The sequence below is a fragment of the Xenopus laevis genome, chromosome 8S (genome assembly GCF_017654675.1).
Source record: "Xenopus laevis strain J_2021 chromosome 8S, Xenopus_laevis_v10.1, whole genome shotgun sequence".
NCBI lineage: Eukaryota > Metazoa > Chordata > Amphibia > Anura > Pipidae > Xenopus > Xenopus laevis.
Genome location: NC_054386.1, coordinates 63,729,585 through 63,751,339, shown reverse-complemented (window position 1 = coordinate 63,751,339; position 21,755 = coordinate 63,729,585). Strand labels below are relative to the sequence as shown.

General features: G+C 40.8%; 1 pseudogene; it reads left to right on the top strand.

Moving 5' to 3' along the window:
• Positions 1 to 2,446: 2,446 nt before the first annotated feature.
• Positions 2,447 to 21,755, top strand: part of LOC121397626 — a 39,627-nt pseudogene continuing 20,318 nt past the window's right edge.

Genomic DNA, 21,755 nt, shown 5'->3' with positions numbered 1-21,755 from the left:
TACCAGGCAGCTATCGTTTGTCAGGGAGCTGCTATCTGGTTACCTTCCCATTGTTCTGTTGTTAGGCTGCTGGGGGGGTGATATCACTTCAACTTGCAGTACAGCAGTTAAGAGTGACTGAAGTTTATCAGAGCACAAGTCACATGACTGGGGGCAGCTGGGAAACTGACAATATGTCTAGCTGCATGTTAAAAAAAATCTGTTTGCTCTTTTGAGAAATGTATTTCAGTGCAGAAGTCTGCTGGACCAGCACTGTTAACTGATGTGTTATGAAAAAAACATTTTTCCCATGACAGTATTCCTTTAAGGTATGTTATAATTATCTAGAAAATCTCAGGCAATTCCAAGCATTCCAGATAATAGATTTTATACCTGTAAACAGCTTTTTGCCAGCTTGTAAGATAAATTAACAGTGCAGGGATTTGAGCCATATACGTCAACTCAGAACACTATTGGTTTCTTGATCTGTATTAAGCTTTTATTACATTACCCCATTAAAATATATGAAACCATATTTGTCCAGAAATACATACCTCCTAAAATGTTTTGGTCATGAGTGCTCAGACAGAGGAATCTTTGCATACAGTATGTCTGTAGTAAAGCAGAATTATTCATTATTTTGGGGTGTGCTCAGGGATATTTGGGTGCTTTCAAATATTGCTATTGGAATAAATACCAATAGTGCCCTTAAGCATGAGGCCTCTTTTTGTTCCAGATGTCATTATCCTAATACACACTAATAGGCACAGTTGGTCAAAACCTAGAATGAGAATCAAGATTCTGTTCATGGCTCATGATTCTGATGATTCAGTCACCTTTTGCTTCTGGAGGTGCACTCTGCTACCTAAACATCTCCAGGTCTTAAAGTGAGAGAGCCAATGCCCAGATTTTGGGAAGGCATGGAACCAGAGTGTAACATATGAATGGGGATCAAGCAGTTCAGGTCAAACAGTGGAAACAGATTCACACCAGGAGCTATTAGCAAACAGAACCTTTGTTGGGCAATGATGTTCAGTCCACGGTCCCTTAAATTATTTGAATTTTGCAACACGAGCGCCAAAACAAGATTTGAGCCAGATGGACACACAAACCTGGGTCCTGAGGGCACATGAAGCGATGGGCTTCCCCACCATTTATGAAGACCTTGCTAAGCCATGAGATGTGATATGTTCTCATAAAGTAAAATAAAAATGGAGCAAGCGAAAACACTGCAGGCGCATCCAAGACCAAATAAGGAATGGGCTGTAGGTATTGACACATCAGTATTTTAAAGTGAAACCCTGTTTCAAAGGTATTCTCATGTGCAGTTTATTACATATTAATATATAATAAAGTGTGCTGTATCATCAAAACCCCCATAAAGGTTAAGGGAAAGAAAATAAACGTAGCCATTTTTTCATTAAAGAACAAAGACAAACACATAGAAAATTAAATCCAAAATCTTTCCGGCACTACCTAAAAAAAAAGGGTCTTGTTCTTCCTCATCATGTGGCATGGGCCCATACCGTCAGTATGCTCTACAGCGCTTCTTTTTTACCACCTGGAAAAGATAGTAGTGTGTTGTGTACATAGGAAGGTCAAACATTTATCTTTGGAAAAGCAAAACTTGTGTGCATACCACCCCACTATCTCATGATATAGATTAATATGTCTGGAAGTAATATTTCCTTGTTTTCAGCGGAAAATATGAATATGTGTACCAGAGCTTTAACTGCCCCTTGCAAGCAATCAGTATTGCTTGAGCACTGTATAGTACAATAAAAATACAAACCTCTCTAGTTTCTATTGGCTGCAGCACACTGTGACATGTGTAAAATGATTATTCAAGATGAGCCTTCATTAAAGAACACTGTCCAAAAACCTTTACACAGTTTGCACTTTGAGATGACAGATGTGGAAATGGTGTTGTCTACCTGTATTAAACCCACCGCTACTTACATAGCTAAAGGTGCCCTCTACCTGTACTAAACCCACTACTACCTACATAGCTAACAATAAGGCATGGCAAGCTCCTGCACTAGCACTAAAGCAGCACTGCTATTAGAAATTGTGGTGTCCCCACCCCCATTAACACAACCACATAGTATCAACATTTTTGGTCATGGCTCTTGTATGCTCTACAAAAGATCAAGTAGCAGGCAGGTTTGGCTAGGACAAAAAGTTTAACTTGATAGATGTGTTTCTTTCACTGAAGAGCATGGTAGAGGGAAACAGACACTACAACTGCTGCCTGGCTCAGGAACCATGAGGGGCCCAATATGGCTTTGATCAATAAGAAGTGGCAGTGTGTGTTTATGGAAAATGTATTTTTTCCTAAAGCTTAGGGAGTCCTAATGATCTTGCTGTAGGACCCAATAACTGGTCGTTCCACTACTACAAAGTTCACGTGTTTAAGAAATAGATCCCAATATAATATATAGATCACTCAGCAAGTCCAGTTGTTTTAAATTTACCTATTCTAGATATACCATGACCTGGATGAATGAAAATCTTCCTAGTCATATTGCCATTAATTTTGGAGAGAATACTCTAAAACTGGTTTGGGAATATGAAAGAACAGCAAGAAAAGTGGCGGACTATCGAAACCATCTACGCTTTAATCTCAGATGCCGACATCAGGGACTCACCCCTTGTAGCCTACGCCTGGGTTCCACCATAAAAAGTCACAGAGCCAATAAGATTTTATAAAAAGCCCAAAAACATCTACTAAATGAACGGGTCAGACAGATCAACTTTATCATTGATGCCCTTAAGCAGAAAGTTGAACATCTGAAACTGAGTCTGGCAAAAGAACTGTCTGATGGAACTCCTGGAAAGGGTGGTTGTGTTTGTTGAACGTGCACAGATTGCCCAACACATTAAGAGTAAGGAGCCACAAATAAGCAAATTCACCATGTTACTGTCACAAAGCAGCAGTTGGAAAAGGACTGAAGAACTAACCTGGATGCAGAAAGATGAGACACCAAAGAACACCAGACACGTGGGTTAGGAACTCAGCCGGAAAAGGACGTGCTAGCCAAGGGGTTAAACTATGCAGTGACACCATAACACATCCCAGTAGTTGAACTCATCACAGCCACAGAATCTGCAATCAAAAATAATCACTTGAAAAAGGAAGAAGCGGAACAACTCCGGCTAAAAGTGTCAGCTGCAAGAACACCTCCCACTAACCTTACTACACAAGAGAGGAGAGCGCTCAGTTCTCTGAGTTAGGACTCCGAATATCACTATCCTGCCAGCAGATAAAGGGAGATGCACAGTTGTGCTCAACACAACTGACTACAACTGCAAGATAACTCAGTGATAGCAATACATATGAACCCTTAAGGAAAGACCCACCCAGCGGTTACAAGAAAAAGGTGATAGGTTGCCTACAACAACTTGAAAAGGAGAAAGCCATTGATCGAGTTTTATACCACCGCCTGTACCCCAGAGACGCCACACCATGTTTATACAGACTTCCCAAGATACACAAAGAAGGAGCCCCACTAAGACCCATTGTCAGCAACATAAATTCAGTGACATACAGCATTGCAAAATTCTTGGCTAACATCTTAGCCCCGTTGGTAGGCAATACAGTGCATCATATTCAGAATGCCAAAGAGTTTGTAACCAAGATTCACGGCGTTACACTAGAGGCAGAAGAAACAATGGTATCATATGATGTCACTTCTTTGTTCACATGTATACCTACCACAATTGAGACTGTAAGAAATCGACTGCAACAAGATAACACCCTCAGCAGCAGAACGAAGCTCAGTCCCAACCAAGTATGTTTGTTGCTAGATTTGTGTCTTAACACCACATACTTCATGTACAAGAACCTTTTTTATAGACAGAAACATGGCTGTGCAATGGGTTCTCCAGTCTCTCCTATTGTAGCAAACCTGTACATGGAGGAAGTGGAAATGAGGGCCTTACTTACTTTCCAGGGAACTACACCAAGTCACTGGTTCAGGTAGGTGGATGACACTTGGGTTAAAATCAGGTCCAATGAAGTGGCAGCCTTTACAGAACACATTAACTCAGTGGACAATAACATCAAGCTCACAAGGGAAGATGTCCACGAGAACAAACTTGCTTTTTTGGACTGTTTGATATGCATCCAAGAGGGGAGTAACTTGAAGATGGAATTATACAGGAAACCCACTCATACGGATCAATATCTGTTGTTTGACTCCCACCATCCGCTGGAACACAAACTGGGTGTAATTAGAACTCTGCACCACAGGGCAGAATGTGTGGCAACTGATACAGAGTCCAAAGACAAAAAGCAAAAACATCTTAGAAGAGCTTTGAAAGCTTGTGGCTACCCAGACTGGGGCTTTGTCAAAACAGCAGCAACCAAGCCCAACAGGAACACCACTAGAAATAACTGCCCAGAGACACATATGTAGCTGGAGTGTCTGAGAAACTCAGGAGGATTTTTAACAAACACCACGTCCCTGTGTTTTTCAAACCTAGCAACACACTGAGACAAAAACTGGTACACCCAAAGGATCCAACACCAAAAGAAAAACAAAGCAATGTGGTATACAGAGTCCAGTGTAGTGAGGAGTGCACAGATCTATACATTCGGGAGACAAAACAACTGCTCACCAAGCGAATGGCTCAGCATAGGAGGACGAACTCTACAGGGCAAAACTCAGCTGTCTTTCTACACCTAAAAGACAAGGGACACTCCTTTGAAGATAGCAAGGTCCAGATATTGGATAAAGAAGACCACTGGTTTGAACGAGGTGTGAAAAAGGTAAATCATGTCAAGGTGGAGAAACCATCCCTGAACAGATGCGGGGGCCTTCGACATGACTTGTCTGCTACATACAATGCTGTTCTAACATCTGTACCCCGGCGGTTTCAGAACACTTCATACATCCATTCATGCAACTCACAAGTAACACCTCTTTCTAGGAGTTGCATGACACATTTGATAATCCTATCACAGTAACTACACAGAATCAACACCTCTGTGAATTTCTTCAGATGTCACCTCTTTGAAGAGTTACAATGTGCCAAACGTCTTCATTGATTACTCAGCAAGTCCAGTTGTTTTAAATTTACCTATACTAGATATAACAGTTGATGTTACACTATAAAAAGTCTTAATATAGATAGTTCAGTTAATAAAAGTCTGCCATTTCATTGGGGGTCAGTATAAAACCTTCAAACCTGCCTGTCTCTGTCAAGTTGCTTGATACATAAGTTATTACATTTCTATGTAAGCCATTAATTTTATATAAGTTTGTTCTACTTGGCTGGGACCCAACTTGGGTAAAAATTTGACTGGGCACTGCGAACAGTCCCCCTAGTATTCTCTAATTGCAGCCCTATGAACTTCATAGACATGTTAAAAAAGACATGTCTATGAAGTTCAGTTTCTCCACAAATAATTGCAGCCTAGCATCAAGATGATCCAAAGAAAGATAAAAACTCACCAGAAGCTGCCTCCAATACCATTTAATGTATATTTATTATTTTTTTTTTATTTGCTATGATGTATAAGGTTTTAACAGAATTAATGTCGTATACATATAGTAAAAAAAATTATTTTTCTGCATTACTTCAGGGGTAGGAATATGTTATCTGATAAATTGCATGTCAACCACTTTTTTAATGCATCTACACCTGGTATGTATAATAAGAAGCATAAACTGCATATGTTCACTATAAAATTAAATTAAATTGGCAAATAAATCCCATTATTTTTCATAATGATAGACACCTAATCAGGATTCTTTATAGATTGCAAATGACCTTCTGCCATTTCAAGGCTATTGGCCAATATGTATTAAAGGAAAAAGGCACAGAGCTTGTAGAATCCCATCCAAAAATGGGGTCAATTGATATTCCTGAGTTCGTTTTTGCCAAAGGAACGTACAAAATATGTGGAGGCTGAATGATTGCAGCTTTCATGCAGATAGATTCATTTTTAGATTCATTTTTCCTAAATGCATACCAGAAATTTAATTAAGCTGGCAGCATTTGCGTTGAAAAGCTCATCCGGAAAGTGCAATCAAAGTTTAAATTAGAAAAGGAAGGATATCTGGCCCTGATATTAACATGTGACCTGTATTGATTTACTAAATTACTAGCCACCAATACACCTTCACTTATTCTCATTTATTTGTTTGATTTTATTTCAGAAAAGCTGGAAAGATTAGGATAAAACAACTAGTGTTAGTGGATGTGCTGCACTAAGTATAATAAATTTTACAGTTCAGTGTATTTCATAATTTAGCTTGCTATCAATAATGCACAAGAAGAAAAGAACATTAATTTGTTTAGTTTTTTACAGTTTTGCATTGTGCTGTCTGTAAATACACTTTGCAAGGTTACTTGATGAATCCAACATCCCCATTGACATGCATGTTTGTGAGATTATTCATACACAGTTTATTTTCATGATTTCTACTTGACCTGATTCAAAACATGTGAAATTGGAGTTACTGAGAGAAACAGCCAAGAATGCAGTGCCACTGGCAATAAAGCACAATTAGCAGCAAGCACTGCATTCTTGGCTGTTTCTCTCAGTGGGGCAAATTCACTAAGCGCCGAATCGCCGAACGCTAGCGTTAATTCGCTAGCGTTTGGCATTTTCGTTACTGCGCAAATTCACTAACGAACGCTGGCGTAGTTTCGCTAGTGTTACTTCGCACCCTTACGCCAGGCGAAGTTTCGCTAGCGACATAACTACGCAAATTCACTAACTTGCGCAGTGTACTGAACGCTACCTTTTACGCTAGACTTCCATCGCCACCTCAGACCTGGTGAAGCGCAATAGAGTAGATAGGGATTGTTTCAAAAAAAGTCAAAATTTTTTCTAAGTCCCAAAAAACGCTGGCGTGTTTTCTACAATTTCAATTGATTTACTCTACACCTGAGGTGGGGGTGTACACTGAGATAGAAGAAGACTATTAAACCACTCTCCCAGAGCGCAGTCACTTCTATAGTGTGGCTACTGATTCAAAACATGGTTATAAGAGCAAAAAAAGCCATCTGGGATTTACCAGGGGGTATAATAACCAGGGGTTATTAAAAACACACAAAGTGTATTTTATGGCGGGAGAGTACAAAGATGGTATCTTTAGTGGATCTTAACAGGAATCCCAACATAGACTTTGTAATTTAATTATTATTTCATTATGCAGTAGGGGCGATTACTAACCCTGCCTCCACCCCGGCCCTCACAATCACATGTTCGGGGGGTCCATGACGATCCATCGCACTAGTGCAGAGCACGCAACTCCTTAAAGGAATATGGATTTCTAAAAGTCTGCGGTTACAAAGAAGGCAGATTTTAACATTATTACTTTTAACACATTTACACTGTATTTATGTAAACTTTATAAATATACAGCACTTTACAAGGATTAAACATCATTCACACAAGTCCCTGCCCCTTCTTGCAACTCAAGATGGAAATATTGAGCATAGCTTTCCTAAAACCAAACCAAACCCCTCCTCCCTTGTGTTTGATTACAGTGTAATTAATATAAGACAACATTTCACAATGAATCTCAGTATATAAGATAACAAGATGACAAACACATTGCTGATGTTGCAGTAGAACAGGTTTGCATAGGTTTTCTATGGGACTTTCTAGTGGACTTAATCTGAGAATAATATAATTTTTAGTTCTTGAAAACTAACATTTCAATTGTCAGCTACACCAAATAACTAAAGCACTAACTTTTGGGTTCCACTGGGCTTAGTTTACACAACAGTTGCAGTAAGATAGCCGGTGATTTTTGTTATATATTTCTAGAATAAATTTCCACTTAAATATAGTGATGGGTGTATGTATTTGCCAGGGGTGAATTTGTGTCGAATACCCGCGATTCGCCGCTGGCGAAAATTTGAAAAAAATGAGAGGCCGCGCCTTTTTGCAAATTTTTTGCCGTTTTGCGAATTTTGTAAATTTTTCTGCGAAGCAAAACACCCCAAATTTGCCCATTACTACTTAAATACTTCAAATATGTGTGCTATTCAGAAAAACACACATTGTTTATTGATGCCACATAATAGGATTAGATGTTGGACAAGAACATTACATATCAATCTCCAATGTTCAAGCGCATTTCATCCACTGTAAAAGTGAGCACGACAACTATTTCAAAGTCATTTTTCTTACATTTCAACTCTTTAAACTGTAGGAAATGTTTCCTTGTCTGCTTTTACTTTGACTCTAAACTCATTTGCTTTTTTCCAATATCTTTTTATGACTGAGAAGTTTTTCAAATGTACCATTTGATTTATATTCCAATGCACATGCAATAAATTGCGCTTAAATTCATACCCACGTTTCATGTTCTATCTTTTTTACATTTGTTCCTACATTTTTGACCCTGTAAAATAAAAATCAATATCTCATATTTTATGCTTATAGACCATGTAAAGTGGTGCATAACCCACGGAGTTGTAGAAATAAATGTACACATAAATAATGGTGAACCCATATGGTCAATATTATGTTTTCCTTTAATGTGCACAGTAAAAACCTACACCCTTCTTTTACAGTTAACAAATCACAGATGATTTCAGACATCAGTTTTCTTGCTTTTTTTAACGAGGAAAAAAACATCACAAAACTCTGCTATTCAAAAATCAATGTTGAATTTTTTCAAAAATCTATTTATACATTACTTTACACAAAAAAATTAAAGATAACCACTTGTCTATCTTTTAAATCACCAAGAATGCACGTGTATGATAAATTCCAGTTAAAACGGCAGAGTAAAGTATTCCACTTAGTGTCTAACACACAAGAATACACAAATATGTGTGTGTATGTATGTATGTATATATATATATATATATATATATATATAGGTCTTGATAAAGGTCCCAGACGGGGACCGAAACGTCGATTAAATAAAGTAACTTTGAAAAGAAAATCCTGGTGTGCATCAGCATTCTATTACTATATATATATATATATATATATATATATATATATATATATATATATATATTATTTTAGTTGGAGTGGTTAATATTTGGTCATATGTGGTCATATATATTTTTAACCCTTTCGCTGCCAGCCAATTTGGCCAAGTTGGAACTTCTATTGCCAGACCGTTTTTGAACATTTTTTGCTCTTTCACTTTAGGGGACTTTCCTGGGGGGGTCTTTTAGTTTACCCATGAAAACAAGATATTGTTTTTTTCAGGACAACCTAAGCTTTCAAAATATGCTAGAATTTAGTTGTCATTCCAGTCCTGTAAAAAGATATGGGCTTCTAAGTGTATAAAAAAAACAAAAAAAAACAGTTTCACATGATACAAACGCATATATCAGAAGCATAATTTATTTTATGCATGAGAACATGGCAGATTTGGAAAGTTCTGTGTCTCCCGAACAAACCAATACCAAATATATATAATTTTATGGAGATTTCTCACTTCGATAGTTGAAAACTCTGAAGCAGTAAACTACCAAATTTCCAAAGCACCGCTCCACAAAACAGCATACATCTGATTTCAAGGCCAAACATTCCACTAACAGTAGGTTTACCCTAAAAAACTACCCCTCATTGGAAAGAACAGATTCCAACGAGTTCAAAATGGGTAAATATATATTTGTACTCCAAACTACCAAGTTGCAATTCTTTCCTAAAGTTAGCAGTTTTTATAAAAATGTGTTACATTTTTGAAAAATTACCTCAAAGTGTCCAGTCTACAGCATTGTATCTCCCACATATCATTATATACCAAGATACAACACCCCAAATATGAAAGCCCAGGGTCCGCTGAACAGTTTGATGCCCAATATGCATAGGTGCACCTAAATATGTGGAGTATAGGGGCCCCAGAACGAAGACACCCCATATGAGTTATCAGTTCTGGAATTCCAGATACTGCAAAATCCGCACATTTACATCATTTTTCAAGGGGCAAAAGTACAAAAATGTATGTTCACCCCAGAAAACCATATGTTTTTGGAAAGTACACATTCTGACGAATCTAATATGGGTATGCACGTCTTTCTACTCCAAAGTACCAAGCCGCAAAGCTTTCCTACATTTGTCAATTTTTACGACATTACAGAAAATCACCTCAATATTGCAACTCTGAAGCATCGTATCTCCCACATATCATTACATACCAAGATAAAACACCCTAAATATGAAAGCCCAGGGTCCGCTGAACAGTTTGATGCCCAATATGCATAGGTGCACCTAAGTATGTGGAGTATAGGGCCCCAGAACGAAGACACCCCATACGAGTTATCAGTTCTGGAATTCCAAATACTGCAGAAGCCACAAAAAAGAAAGCTCTCTGTTTGATTTCAAATTAAGCAGAGAAATCCCTGTTTAAGGCAGGATTTTTTGTTCTCATTTGGTGTGTGAAGGTGTTAGCTACTTGGTGTGTGAATTTTGGGAAGTTTTGAGTTGATTTACTTTATTTAAAATCGATTTTTATTTTGACCCAGAAGGTGAGTGATTGCTAGCCCAGTTCCCTTCACTTCCTGTGGGCTACAAACTCACTGACAGATCCCCTACCCCTCCCCCACACCTGGGTGTCAGTTTCACTTGTTTTTTTGTATTTAGTTTCAGCTGAAATTTATCATTATTTGCACAGATTGTGTGTGTGCTTTTACTTTTATCCTTGTTTTGTAAGGAGAGAAAGCTAAAGGGAGAAGGATTTAAGAAAATAAAACATTTTCTAGTAGCAGTGCAACTCCCAGGCACCTGCTCTCGTTAACCCTCTCCCTGCTAAAGCTTCTCATTGTTGCATTTACTTTTGCTGATTCATAGAATTAAGCTTACTTTTTTGTGGATTGTTTTGTAAAATAATGGGAGGGAATAAAAAACAAAATTATAAAAAATACCTCAAGCTCCTAAAGGAAAAGGAGCTGAAAAACCTGGCTGTAGCTATGCTAAAAAGCACCAGTCACAGCCTCTGTCAAAAAGCTCCACTGCTTCTGTTTCTGCTGCTGCAGCCAATGTGACCCCTGCTAAAAGTTTTGCACAGGCAGTGGCTATTGGCAACAACCCAAGCCAAGTCACTGCTGGGGTAGAGCAGCTTACAAGGAAGCATGGGGTTAGATGTCTAATGACAGGAGCTCATGGCATAGAGGCTTACATAAAAGCTGCAGCTGAAGTGGTGGGCCCATCTGTAATAGTGGCAGCAAGTAAAATGTATGGGAAAGCCATAATATTTGCCCGTACACTAACTGCAGTGCATACTCTAGTGCAGAGAGGCATCACAGTAGGGGGTGGTTATATCCCTGTAGAACCCCTAGAAGGATTAGGCATAAAGATAGTCTTATCTAATGTGCCCCCCTTCCTGCAAGACCACTTATTGCTACCCCACCTGCAAGCCCTCGGTGAAATAAAGTCAACTATTTCTAAACTTCCCTTGGGTTGCAAGGAGAGCAGATTGAGACATATCCTCTCTTTTAAAAGGCAGGTGCAATTACTTTTGCCTCGGGGTCAAGATACTATTGAGGGGTCCTTTGGTGTTCCATTTGAGGGGGTGCTCTATAAAATTTTTTACTGCACTGAAGAAGTGAGGTGCTTCCTTTGCAAGAACCTGGGGCACACTCGCCAGAGTTGCCCCAAAGGGCATATTAAGACCACAGTCCCTGTTCCTGCCCCCAGTACCTCTAATGCAACAGCATACCCTGCCACATCTATTGCTGCAGGCTCCTCAAAGGAGAAATCCCCTTCAGTAAAGAACCTCAAGGGGGTTGTTACACAACCCACCTCTGAAACCTCCAAACCTCCTCCTTCTTCACTCAAGTTATCTAAGGCTACAGCCTGCATTTCAAGTTCAGCAAAAGAGAAGGAGGGGAGGAATGTCAATGCATCCCTTAGTGCTGCAGTTGTTCTTGCCAAAAACCAACGTAACCCTGTTATTAACACTCCTAAGGGTGTGGGGGTGCCGGTGGTTGTAACACCTGTCGTGGTGGGAGCAGAGAGTAGCATTTCCTCTTCAAATGACAAGAAAAAGAAGAGGAAATTTAAATCCAACAGGCTGATACCTGAGGAATGGGTTTCAGTGGTCAATGATGGAGCACCCCCATCCAAGGGCAAAAAGGGCAGCAAAACATCTGTTCCTCATGTGGTGATATTGTCTAGTCCAACTGTTGGATGCAATAAACTGGTGCCAGACCATGCACCTATAGACCCAGTTGGGGAAGAGGAGGGGATTATGGGTCTCCCCACAGAGTCAGGGGTGCTGCATCTGTCTCCAACAGGGGATCTTCCCCTGGAGTATAACGGGACAGCTAATGAAACCCCTGCAGAGTGGGCCGTAAGTGTCCCTGAGGTGCTGAGCTTTGGGAACTACAACCAGCCTCAGTGTTTAGTGCCTCAGGGTATTTCACTCCAAGAAATGGAGAACATTGGGACAACCCCCATACAGGATCCTGCAGACAATGCTGCGAGGGAGGATAATGAGGCTAGAGTTGTAAATATGGAGGATAGCCAGACAGACTCTGTAAGGTCTACTGTGCATGTTAAGATCTCTCCTCCTTCTCTTCCACTGACCCCAATGTTATTGCCATTCAGGAGGCACAGGAGGCAGTGGAAAGGGCAGAGGTTGCCCATCGAGCCTCTAAAGCTCCTGTTGTTAAGGAGCCAATTCCATCTGCTACCCCTGAGCCAAACACCTCCAGTGGTGTTCCAAGCAAAATCCAAGTATTATCTGAGCCGTTGCTGGGTCTCCAGATAGCAGGTGCTTCTGATCCTTCTCCTGCGACTTCATGTGTAGATATTATCAAAGCTCCAGTGGAGAGGGGAAATTATCAATCCCTTAGCCAAGAAGAGTTCATGGATGAGGGGGACATCGAAGAGGAGGTTGACACAGTTGTGACAAATCCTTCTACCCCAATCATCCCAGCTGAGGATCTCAAGATGTTTCTTGAGAGCACCCTTGGTGTTAAATTGGAGAAGAAGCTACATATGGCTCTAGAGAAGTGGCATGATTTGACTTTGGTGATCAGTTCTGTGAGACAATACATCAAGGTCATAAAAGAGGCCAAAAACTATGGAACTGCAGAATATCTCCGTAGTGTTAAGTTCCACAAAAAGTGTTTGTCTCACCAGGCCTCTGTGAGGGCTAAAGCATTTACTAACACACAATAATGGCTCTAAGTATAAGCACTCTTAATACAAATGGCTGTCGGGAGCCTTTTAGAATGTTTCAGGTACTCTCCTTTCTACGCCAAGGAGGGTACTCTGTGAGTTTCCTTCAAGAGACCCATATCACTCAGGAGCTTGAAGCGACCTGGCATCTGGAATGGAAGGGTAGAATCTTTTTTAATCACCTCACATGGACGTCATGTGGGGTGGTGACCTTGTTCTCAGAATCCTTCCAGCCAGAGGTACTGAGTGTTAATTCTGTCATCCCAGGCCGTCTGTTACATCTCCGGGTCCGGGAGTCTAGTGGAACATACAATCTGATAAACTTGTATGCCCCAACTACTGGACCAGAGAGAAAGTATTTTTTGAAAGTTTATCAGCCTATATGGAGACAATTGACTCAGATGAAGCCGTGATTATAGGGGGTGATTTCAATTACACCCTTGAGGCTCGGGACCGGAATGTTCCCCAGAAAAGGGATTCATCTGAGTCAGCTTTGCGGGAACTCATTGCCCATTTCTCCTTGGTAGACATCTGGAGAGAACAACACCCAGAAACCGATGCTTTCACCTATGTTAGGGTGAGGGATGGCCGTGTGTCTCAGTCCCGGATTGATAGGCTTTATATATCTAGCCATATTATGTCACGAGTTCGGTCCAGTAATATTAGCTTGGCACCTTTCTCGGACCACAATTGTGCTTCTTTGATAGTGGCAGTTGCACCATCTCTGCCCAAAGCAGCCTATTGGCACTTTAATAACAGCTTATTAAAGGATGAAGGGTTTGCAAAGGCAGTCCGGGAAATGTGGACAGACTGGAAGGGTTATCAGGATGAATTTGCCACACTGAGTCAATGGTGGGATGTAGGCAAGGTTCACCTAAAGCTCTTGTGTCAAGAGTATACAAAATGTTTGAGCAGACAGAAAAATGCAGAGATTGAGGCTCTGAATAGGGAGGTGCTTGATCTTGAGCAAAGGCTGTCAGGCTCTGAAGACCAAGCCATACAGTGTGAATATGTAGAAAAGAAAGAGACTCTGCGTAACATGGAACATCGACAGGCTCGTGGTGCTTTTGTACGAAGCCGCATGCAGTTACTCTGCGATATGGATCGTGGCTCACGATTCTTCTATGCTCTGGAGAAGAAGAAGGGGAATCGAAAACAAATAACATGCCTTCTTGCGGAGGATGGCACCCCCCTTGAAGATCCGGAGGCTATCCGGGACAGAGCCCGGTCCTTCTATCAGAACCTTTTTTCTCCTGATCCCATCTCTCCAGATGCCTGCAGGGAGCTATGGAATGGGCTTCCAGAGGTCAGCGAGGGGAGAAGAGAGAGGTTGGAAAAACCAATCACTCTGAATGAACTCTCTCAAGCACTCCACTTAATGCCCCATAATAAATCTCCAGGGCTAGATGGATTGACTGTAGAGTTCTTCCAGTTCTTCTGGGATACTCTGGGACATGATTTCCATAGGGTTCTAAATGAGGCCCTCAAGACCGGTGAGATGCCACTTTCGTGTCGTCGAGCAGTGTTATCACTGCTACCTAAGAAGGGGGATCTCCGCCTTATTAAGAATTGGAGACAGGTCTCATTGCTCAGCACAGACTATAAAATTGTAGCCAAAGCTATATCACTCAGGCTCAAGTCTGTGCTGGCAGAGGTGGTTCATCCTGACCAGTCCTATACAGTCCCCGGCCGGACAATTTTTGACAATGTCTTTCTGGTTCGGGATTTACTACATTTTGCCCGGAAGGCTGGTCTATCTCTCGCTTTTCTCTCCCTGGATCAAGAGAAGGCATTTGACAGAGTAGATCACCAATATCTTTTAGGCACTCTGCAAGCCTATAGCTTTGGCCCACAGTTTGTGAGCTATCTAAAAACACTGTACACCTCTGCAGAGTGTCTTGTTAAAATCAACTGGTCTCTGACTGCACCTCTGGCCTTCAAACGAGGAGTTCGACAAGGATGCCCTTTGTCGGGACAGCTGTATGCACTGGCCATTGAGCCTTTCCTGTGTCTACTAAGGAAGAGGCTTACAGGACTGGTGCTCAGGGAACCTGACATGAGGGTAGTTCTTTCAGCATATGCTGATGATGTCATCCTTGTGGCCCAGGACCTAGTTGATCTTGAGCGAGCACAAGAATGCCAAGAGGTTTACGCTGCTGCCTCATCAGCTCGGATCAACTGGACCAAGAGCTCAGGCCTTCTGGAAGGTCCTCTACATGTAGATTCTTTGCCTTCTGCTTTTCGCGACATCTCGTGGGAGACTAAAGTCATCAAATATTTAGGTGTCTATCTGTCAGCTGAAGAGCGTCCTGTTCCACAGAATTTTATTGAACTTGAGGAGCATGTTCTTACCCGCCTGGGAAAGTGGAAGGGTCTTGCTAAAATGCTTTCTATGAGGGGGAGGGCTTTGGTGATTAACCAGCTGGTAGCCTCTCAACTCTGGTATAGGCTGACATGTCTTAGCCCAACCCAAGAATTCATTGCTAAAATCCAGAGAAGGTTGCTGGACTTTCTCTGGATGGGAAAGCACTGGGTCTCTGCAGGTGTTTCAAGCCTACCCTTGAGAGAGGGAGGACAGGGAGTTGTATGCATACGCTCTCAAGTACATACTTTCCGTCTCCAGCAGATACAGAGATACTTGTATGCAGATCCTTCTCCACAGTGGTGTACCCTAGCATCCAGCTTTTATCATCAGGTACGCAACATGGGGTATGACCGGCAATTATTTGTCATCGAACCTGAAGGATTCATAAGAAGCCTCTCACCATTGCCGGCTTATTACCAAGAGACTCTAAAGACCTGGAGCATGGTGACTGTGCTAAGGCAAGGAGGCATTCAGGGGGAGGACATTCTAACTGAGCCCATACTTTACAATCCATCTTTAAAGACTAGGATGTTGGAGTCCACCAGCATCCGTCACCGCCTTTGCAGGGCTCAGCTAACCAGAGTTGGGGATTTCCTGGATTTCGAGAGGTCAGATTGGGTGGAAGCTCGGGCAGTTATGCCACGCATGGGGTACCTTACCACTAGAGTTCCACATCGTCTGCTCCAGGAGATCAAGAATAACCTCTCTCCTGACTCTCACTCATTTATTGATGGGGTTTTACGTGGTGGAGAACCACATCCACCTTGGAACTCTCCACCTCCAGCCATAAAAATAGCACCCAAGACCCGTCAATCCCCTGACACACCTCCTTCTCCCAACTTGAGCCAGTTGGAGAATTTTACCTCAACGTGCTTTTATGACATGACAAGAAAGCTATTGTACTCCCTCATGCTCCACACTGTACACTTTCTTGCTCTTGTCTCCCGCTATGATACCATCTGGAGGTGGGTGTTTAATGAGGGTGAGAAACCCCAGTGGCGAGCCCTTTATTCCAGCCTGGTGCCTAGACCCACTGGAGACTTGAGTTGGAGAGTGCTCCATGGTGCTTTGAGCACAGGAGAGTACCTGGTCCATTTTACAGACTCCACAGCTGCTTGCCCATTCTGTGGCAAAAGGGAGTCTGTGTTTCATGCTTATTTTTCGTGTGCTAGACTGCAACCTCTTTTGGCTCTTTTGAGGAAACTTCATCTGCAGTTCTGGTTACATTTTTCCCCTCACGTTTTTATTTTTGGACGCCCAGTATCCCGGGACAATCGAGAGAAAGACCTTCTCTTCAACTTGCTCCTAGCTTTAGCCAAACTAGCCATTCATAAGTCTAGAATGCAATGTTTGGAGGGTGGGAATCCTCTACCGGTAGAGGCTTTGTTCCTGGTGCTGGTGCGTTCCCGCATCCGAGCAGAGTACACCCAGGCAGTGTTCACTGGCCGGTTGAGTGAATTTGCTGACCAGTGGGCAATAGATGGGTTGCTTTGCTCAGTATCCCCAGATTTGGTTTCTGTTAAGACAACTCTCACACTTCATATTTAAGTGCACTTTAATTTAAGTGACAGATCTATTATATTTATCATCAACATCTCCTTTGAGGTGTAATTCATTTTGGTGAGCAATCACTCACCTGCAATTTGAATAATATTCCAGATACTGCAAAATAAGCACATTTACATCATTTTTCAAGGGGCAAAAGTACAAAAATGTATGTTCACCCCAGAAAACCATATGTTTTTGGAAAGTACACATTCTGACGAATCTAATATGGGTATGCACGTCTTTCTACTCCAAAGTACCAAGCCGCAAAGCTTTCCTACATTTGGCAATTTTTATGACATTACAGAAAATCACCTCAATATTGCAACTCTGAAGCATCGTATCTCCCACATATCATTACATACCAAGATAAAACACCCTAAATATGAAAGCCCAGGGTCCGCTGAACAGTTTGATGCCCAATATGCATAGGTGCACCTAAGTATGTGGAGTATAGGGGCCCCAGAACGAAGACACCCCATACAAGTTATCAGTTCTGGAATTCCAAATACTGCAAAATCACCACATTTACATCATTTTTCAAGGGGCAAAAGTACAAAAATGTATGTTCACCCCAGAAAACCATATGTTTTTGGAAAGTACACATTCTGACGAATCTAATATGGGTATGCACGTCTTTCTACTCCAAAGTACCAAGCCGTAAAGCTTACTACATTTGGCAATTTTTATGACATTACAGAAAATCACCTCAATATTGCAACTCTGAAGCATCGTATCTCCCACATATCATTATATACCAAGATAAAACACCCTAAATATGAAAGCCCAGGGTCCGCTGAACAGTTTGATGCCCAATATGCATAGGTACACATAAGTATATGGCGTATAGGGGCCATAGAACGAAGACAGTTCTGTAATTCCAAATACTGCAAAATCAGCACATTTACAGCATTTTTCAAGGGGCAAAAGTACAAAAATTTATGTTCACCCCAGAAAACCATATGTTTTTGGAAAGTACACATTCTGACAAATCTAAAATGGGTAGGCACGATTTTCTACTCCAAAGTACCAAGCCGCAAAGCTTTCCTACATTTCGCAATTTTTATGACATATACAAAAATCTCCTCAATACTCCAACTCTAAAGCATTGTATCTCCTACATATCAATATAAAGCAATATAAAACTCCCTAAACATGAAAGTCTGGGGTACGCTGAACAGTTTGATACCCAATATGCATAGGTACCCCTAAGTATGTGGCGTATAGGGGCCCCAGAAAGAAGACACCCCATACGAGTTCTGTAATTCCAGATACTGCATAACCAGCACATATACAGCATTTTGCAACAGGCAAAGGTACAAAAAACTAGGTTCACCCCAGAAAACCATATATTTTTGGAAAGTACACCTTCTGCCGAATAAAAATTTGCTAAAACTGTCTTTCTACTCCAAACGTACATACTGCAAAGCAACGCTAAAGGCAGTGGTTTTTATGATATTTCTGAAAATCTCCTAAAAATATTGCAGTTGGTCGCATTTATCTCACCCAATTTCTTATATACAATTAGAAAACACCATAAATATTGACGCTAAGGGTCTACTGAACAGTTTGATGCCCAATATGCATAAATTTACCAAAGCAGGTGGGCACGTGCGGACCCCAAATGAAAATCGTGCTTAAGAATTTCCTCGCTGTCAATTCGCCTTCTGTGAAGATAGCACTCTGACTCCATATAATGTGCCGTAAGACCCCCTAACAGTAGGAAGACCCCCCAAAACCATATATTTTTGGAAAGTACACATTCTGCTGAATAGAAATTTGCTATAACTGTCTTTCTACTCCAAACTTACATACTGCAATACTATGCTAAAGGCAGCGGTTTTTATGACATTTCTGAAAATCGCCTAAAAATATTGCAGTTGGTCGCATTTATCTCACCCAATTTCTTACATACAATTAGAAAACACCATAAATATTGACACTAAGGGTCTACTGAACAGTTTGATGCCCAATATGCATAGATAAACCAAAGCAAGTGGGCACGTGCGGACCCCGAATAAAAACAGTGCCTAAGAATTTTCTCGACTGTCAATTCAACTCCTGTGAACATAGCACTCTGACTGCATATAATGTGCCGTAAGACCCCTAACAGTACAAAGACCCCCCAAAACCATATATTTTTGGAAAGTACACCTTGTGCCGAATAAAAATTTGCTAAAACTATCTTTCTGCTCCAAATGTACATACTGCAAAGCAACGCTAAAGGCAGTGGTTTATATGATATTTCTGAAAATCACCAAAAAATATTGCAGTTGGTCGCATTTACCTCACCCAATTTCTTAGATACAATTAGAAAACACCCTCAATATTGACACCAAGGGTCTACTGAACAGTTTGATGCCCAATATGCATAGATATACCAAAGCAGGTGGGCACGTGCGGACCCCAAATGAAAATAGTGCTTAAGAATTTTCTCGGCTGTCAATTCGCCTTCTGTGAAGATAGCACTCTGACTCCATGTAATGTGCCGTAAGACCCCCTAACAGTACGAAGACCCCCCAAAACCATATATTTTTGGAAAGTACACATTCTGCTAAATAAAAATTTGCTATAATTGTCTTTCTACTCCAAACTTACATACTGCAATACTATGCTAAAGGCAGCGGTTTTTATGACATTTCTGAAAATCGCCTAAAAATATTGCAGTTGGTCGCATTTATCTCACCCAATTTCTTACATACAATTAGAAAACACCATAAATATTGACACCAAGGGTCTACTGAACAGTTTGATGCCCAATATGCATAGATATACCAAAGCAGGTGGGCACGTGCGGACCCCAAATGAAAATAGTGCTTAAGAATTTTCTCGGCTGTCAATTCGCCTTCTGTGAAGATAGCACTCTGACTCCATGTAATGTGCCGTAAGACCCCCTAACAGTACGAAGACCCCCCAAAACCATATATTTTTGGAAAGTACACATTCTGCTAAATAAAAATTTGCTATAATTGTCTTTCTACTCCAAACTTACATACTGCAATACTATGCTAAAGGCAGCGGTTTTTATGACATTTCTGAAAATCGCCTAAAAATATTGCAGTTGGTCGCATTTATCTCACCCAATTTCTTACATACAATTAGAAAACACCATAAATATTGACACTAAGGGTCTACTGAACAGTTTGATGCCCAATATGCATAGATAAACCAAAGCAGGTGGGCACGTGCGGAACCCAAATAAAAACAGTGCATAAGAATTTTCTCGGCTGTCAATTCGACTCATGTGAACATAGCACTCTGACTGCATATAATGTGCCGTAAGACCCCCCTAACCGTACAAAGACCCCCCAAAACCATATATTTTTGGAAAGTACACCTTGTGCCGAATAAAAATTTGCTAAAATCATCTTTCTGCTCCAAATGTACATACTGCAAAGCAACGCTAAAGGCAGTGGTTTTTATGATATTTCTGAAAATCGCCTAAAAATATTGCAGTTGGTCGCATTCATCTCACCCAATTTCTTACATACAATTAGAAAACACCCTAAATATTGACGCCAAGGGTCTACTGAACAGTTTGATGCCCAATATGCATAGATAAACCAAAGCAGGTGGGCACGTGCAGACCCCAAATAAAAACAGTGCATAAGAATTTTCTCAGCCGTCAATTCGCCTCCTGTGAACATAGCACTCTGACTGCATATAATATGCCGTAAGACCCCCTAACAGTACAAAGACCCCCCAAAACCATATATTTTTGGAAAGTACACATTCTGACGAACACAGAGTTGCTAAAAATATGTTTCTATCCCAAATTATCAAAGTGTAAATGAGGCTAAAACATTACATAAGGAAAAACAATGCAAGCATAAAACTGCAATAAAAATCACAAAAAGCAAATACAATTAGGAAAATCAACGAAATAACAAAATAACTGATCCGACAGCGTGGTTAGAGGTCAGAATGCTTGATCCAGTAGTCATGCTGTGAAATCTAAAGTTTTTAGGGAAATAACATAAGGGAAACTTAGAAAATGAACTAAAAAAACAAAAAAAAAAACCCTATAAGTGTGTGTTTGTGTATGCATGGATGTACAGCTCTAAAAAGTGTATAAATATTTGCATATATGTATTTGAGTATGTAATATATGTGCAAAAGTTTGAAAAATCAAAAAAATCAGAAAATCAAAAAAAAAAAAAAACTACTTTTACTAGTATGTGTACTGTGTATATGTAAATGCCTGTAAATGCCTGTAAATACCTGTAAATACCTGTAAATAAGTAAAAAAAAGGGGCACTTACCAAATCTAGATGAAGAGGAGTCCTTTTCAGTGCTTTTCAGTTGAAACACGCCGAGTCACAGCACCAGGAAGTGCGTGGGCGGAGCAGGAACATGTGCTGTGCTGATGCTTGGGACATGGAAGCTGCTGAATCGGTTGCTGCTGTTGCTGCGTGTCTCTGCGACTCTGGAGTGGAGGATCGCCGATCTTTTTCAGGTAAGCTCGTTGCCTAGGGGGTTCTGCTGCTAGCTGCTCCTCTCTGCACGCTGATTTTGCAGTGTGTGCAGAGAGAGAGCTGTTTTAGTAAAGAACGTAGCTCCTACGTTCTTGGCACTTAAAGCCTTTTTTCAAAGAACGTAGGAGCTACGTTCTTGGCAGTTAAAGGGTTAAATAAATCAATTTTTTATTTTTTAAGTCCTGTGAGTGCGGCTCATCTTTTGTTTTCTCTCTCTCTCTCTCTCTCTCTCTCTCTATATTATTTTTAGTTCGAGTGGTTAATATTTAATACAATTATT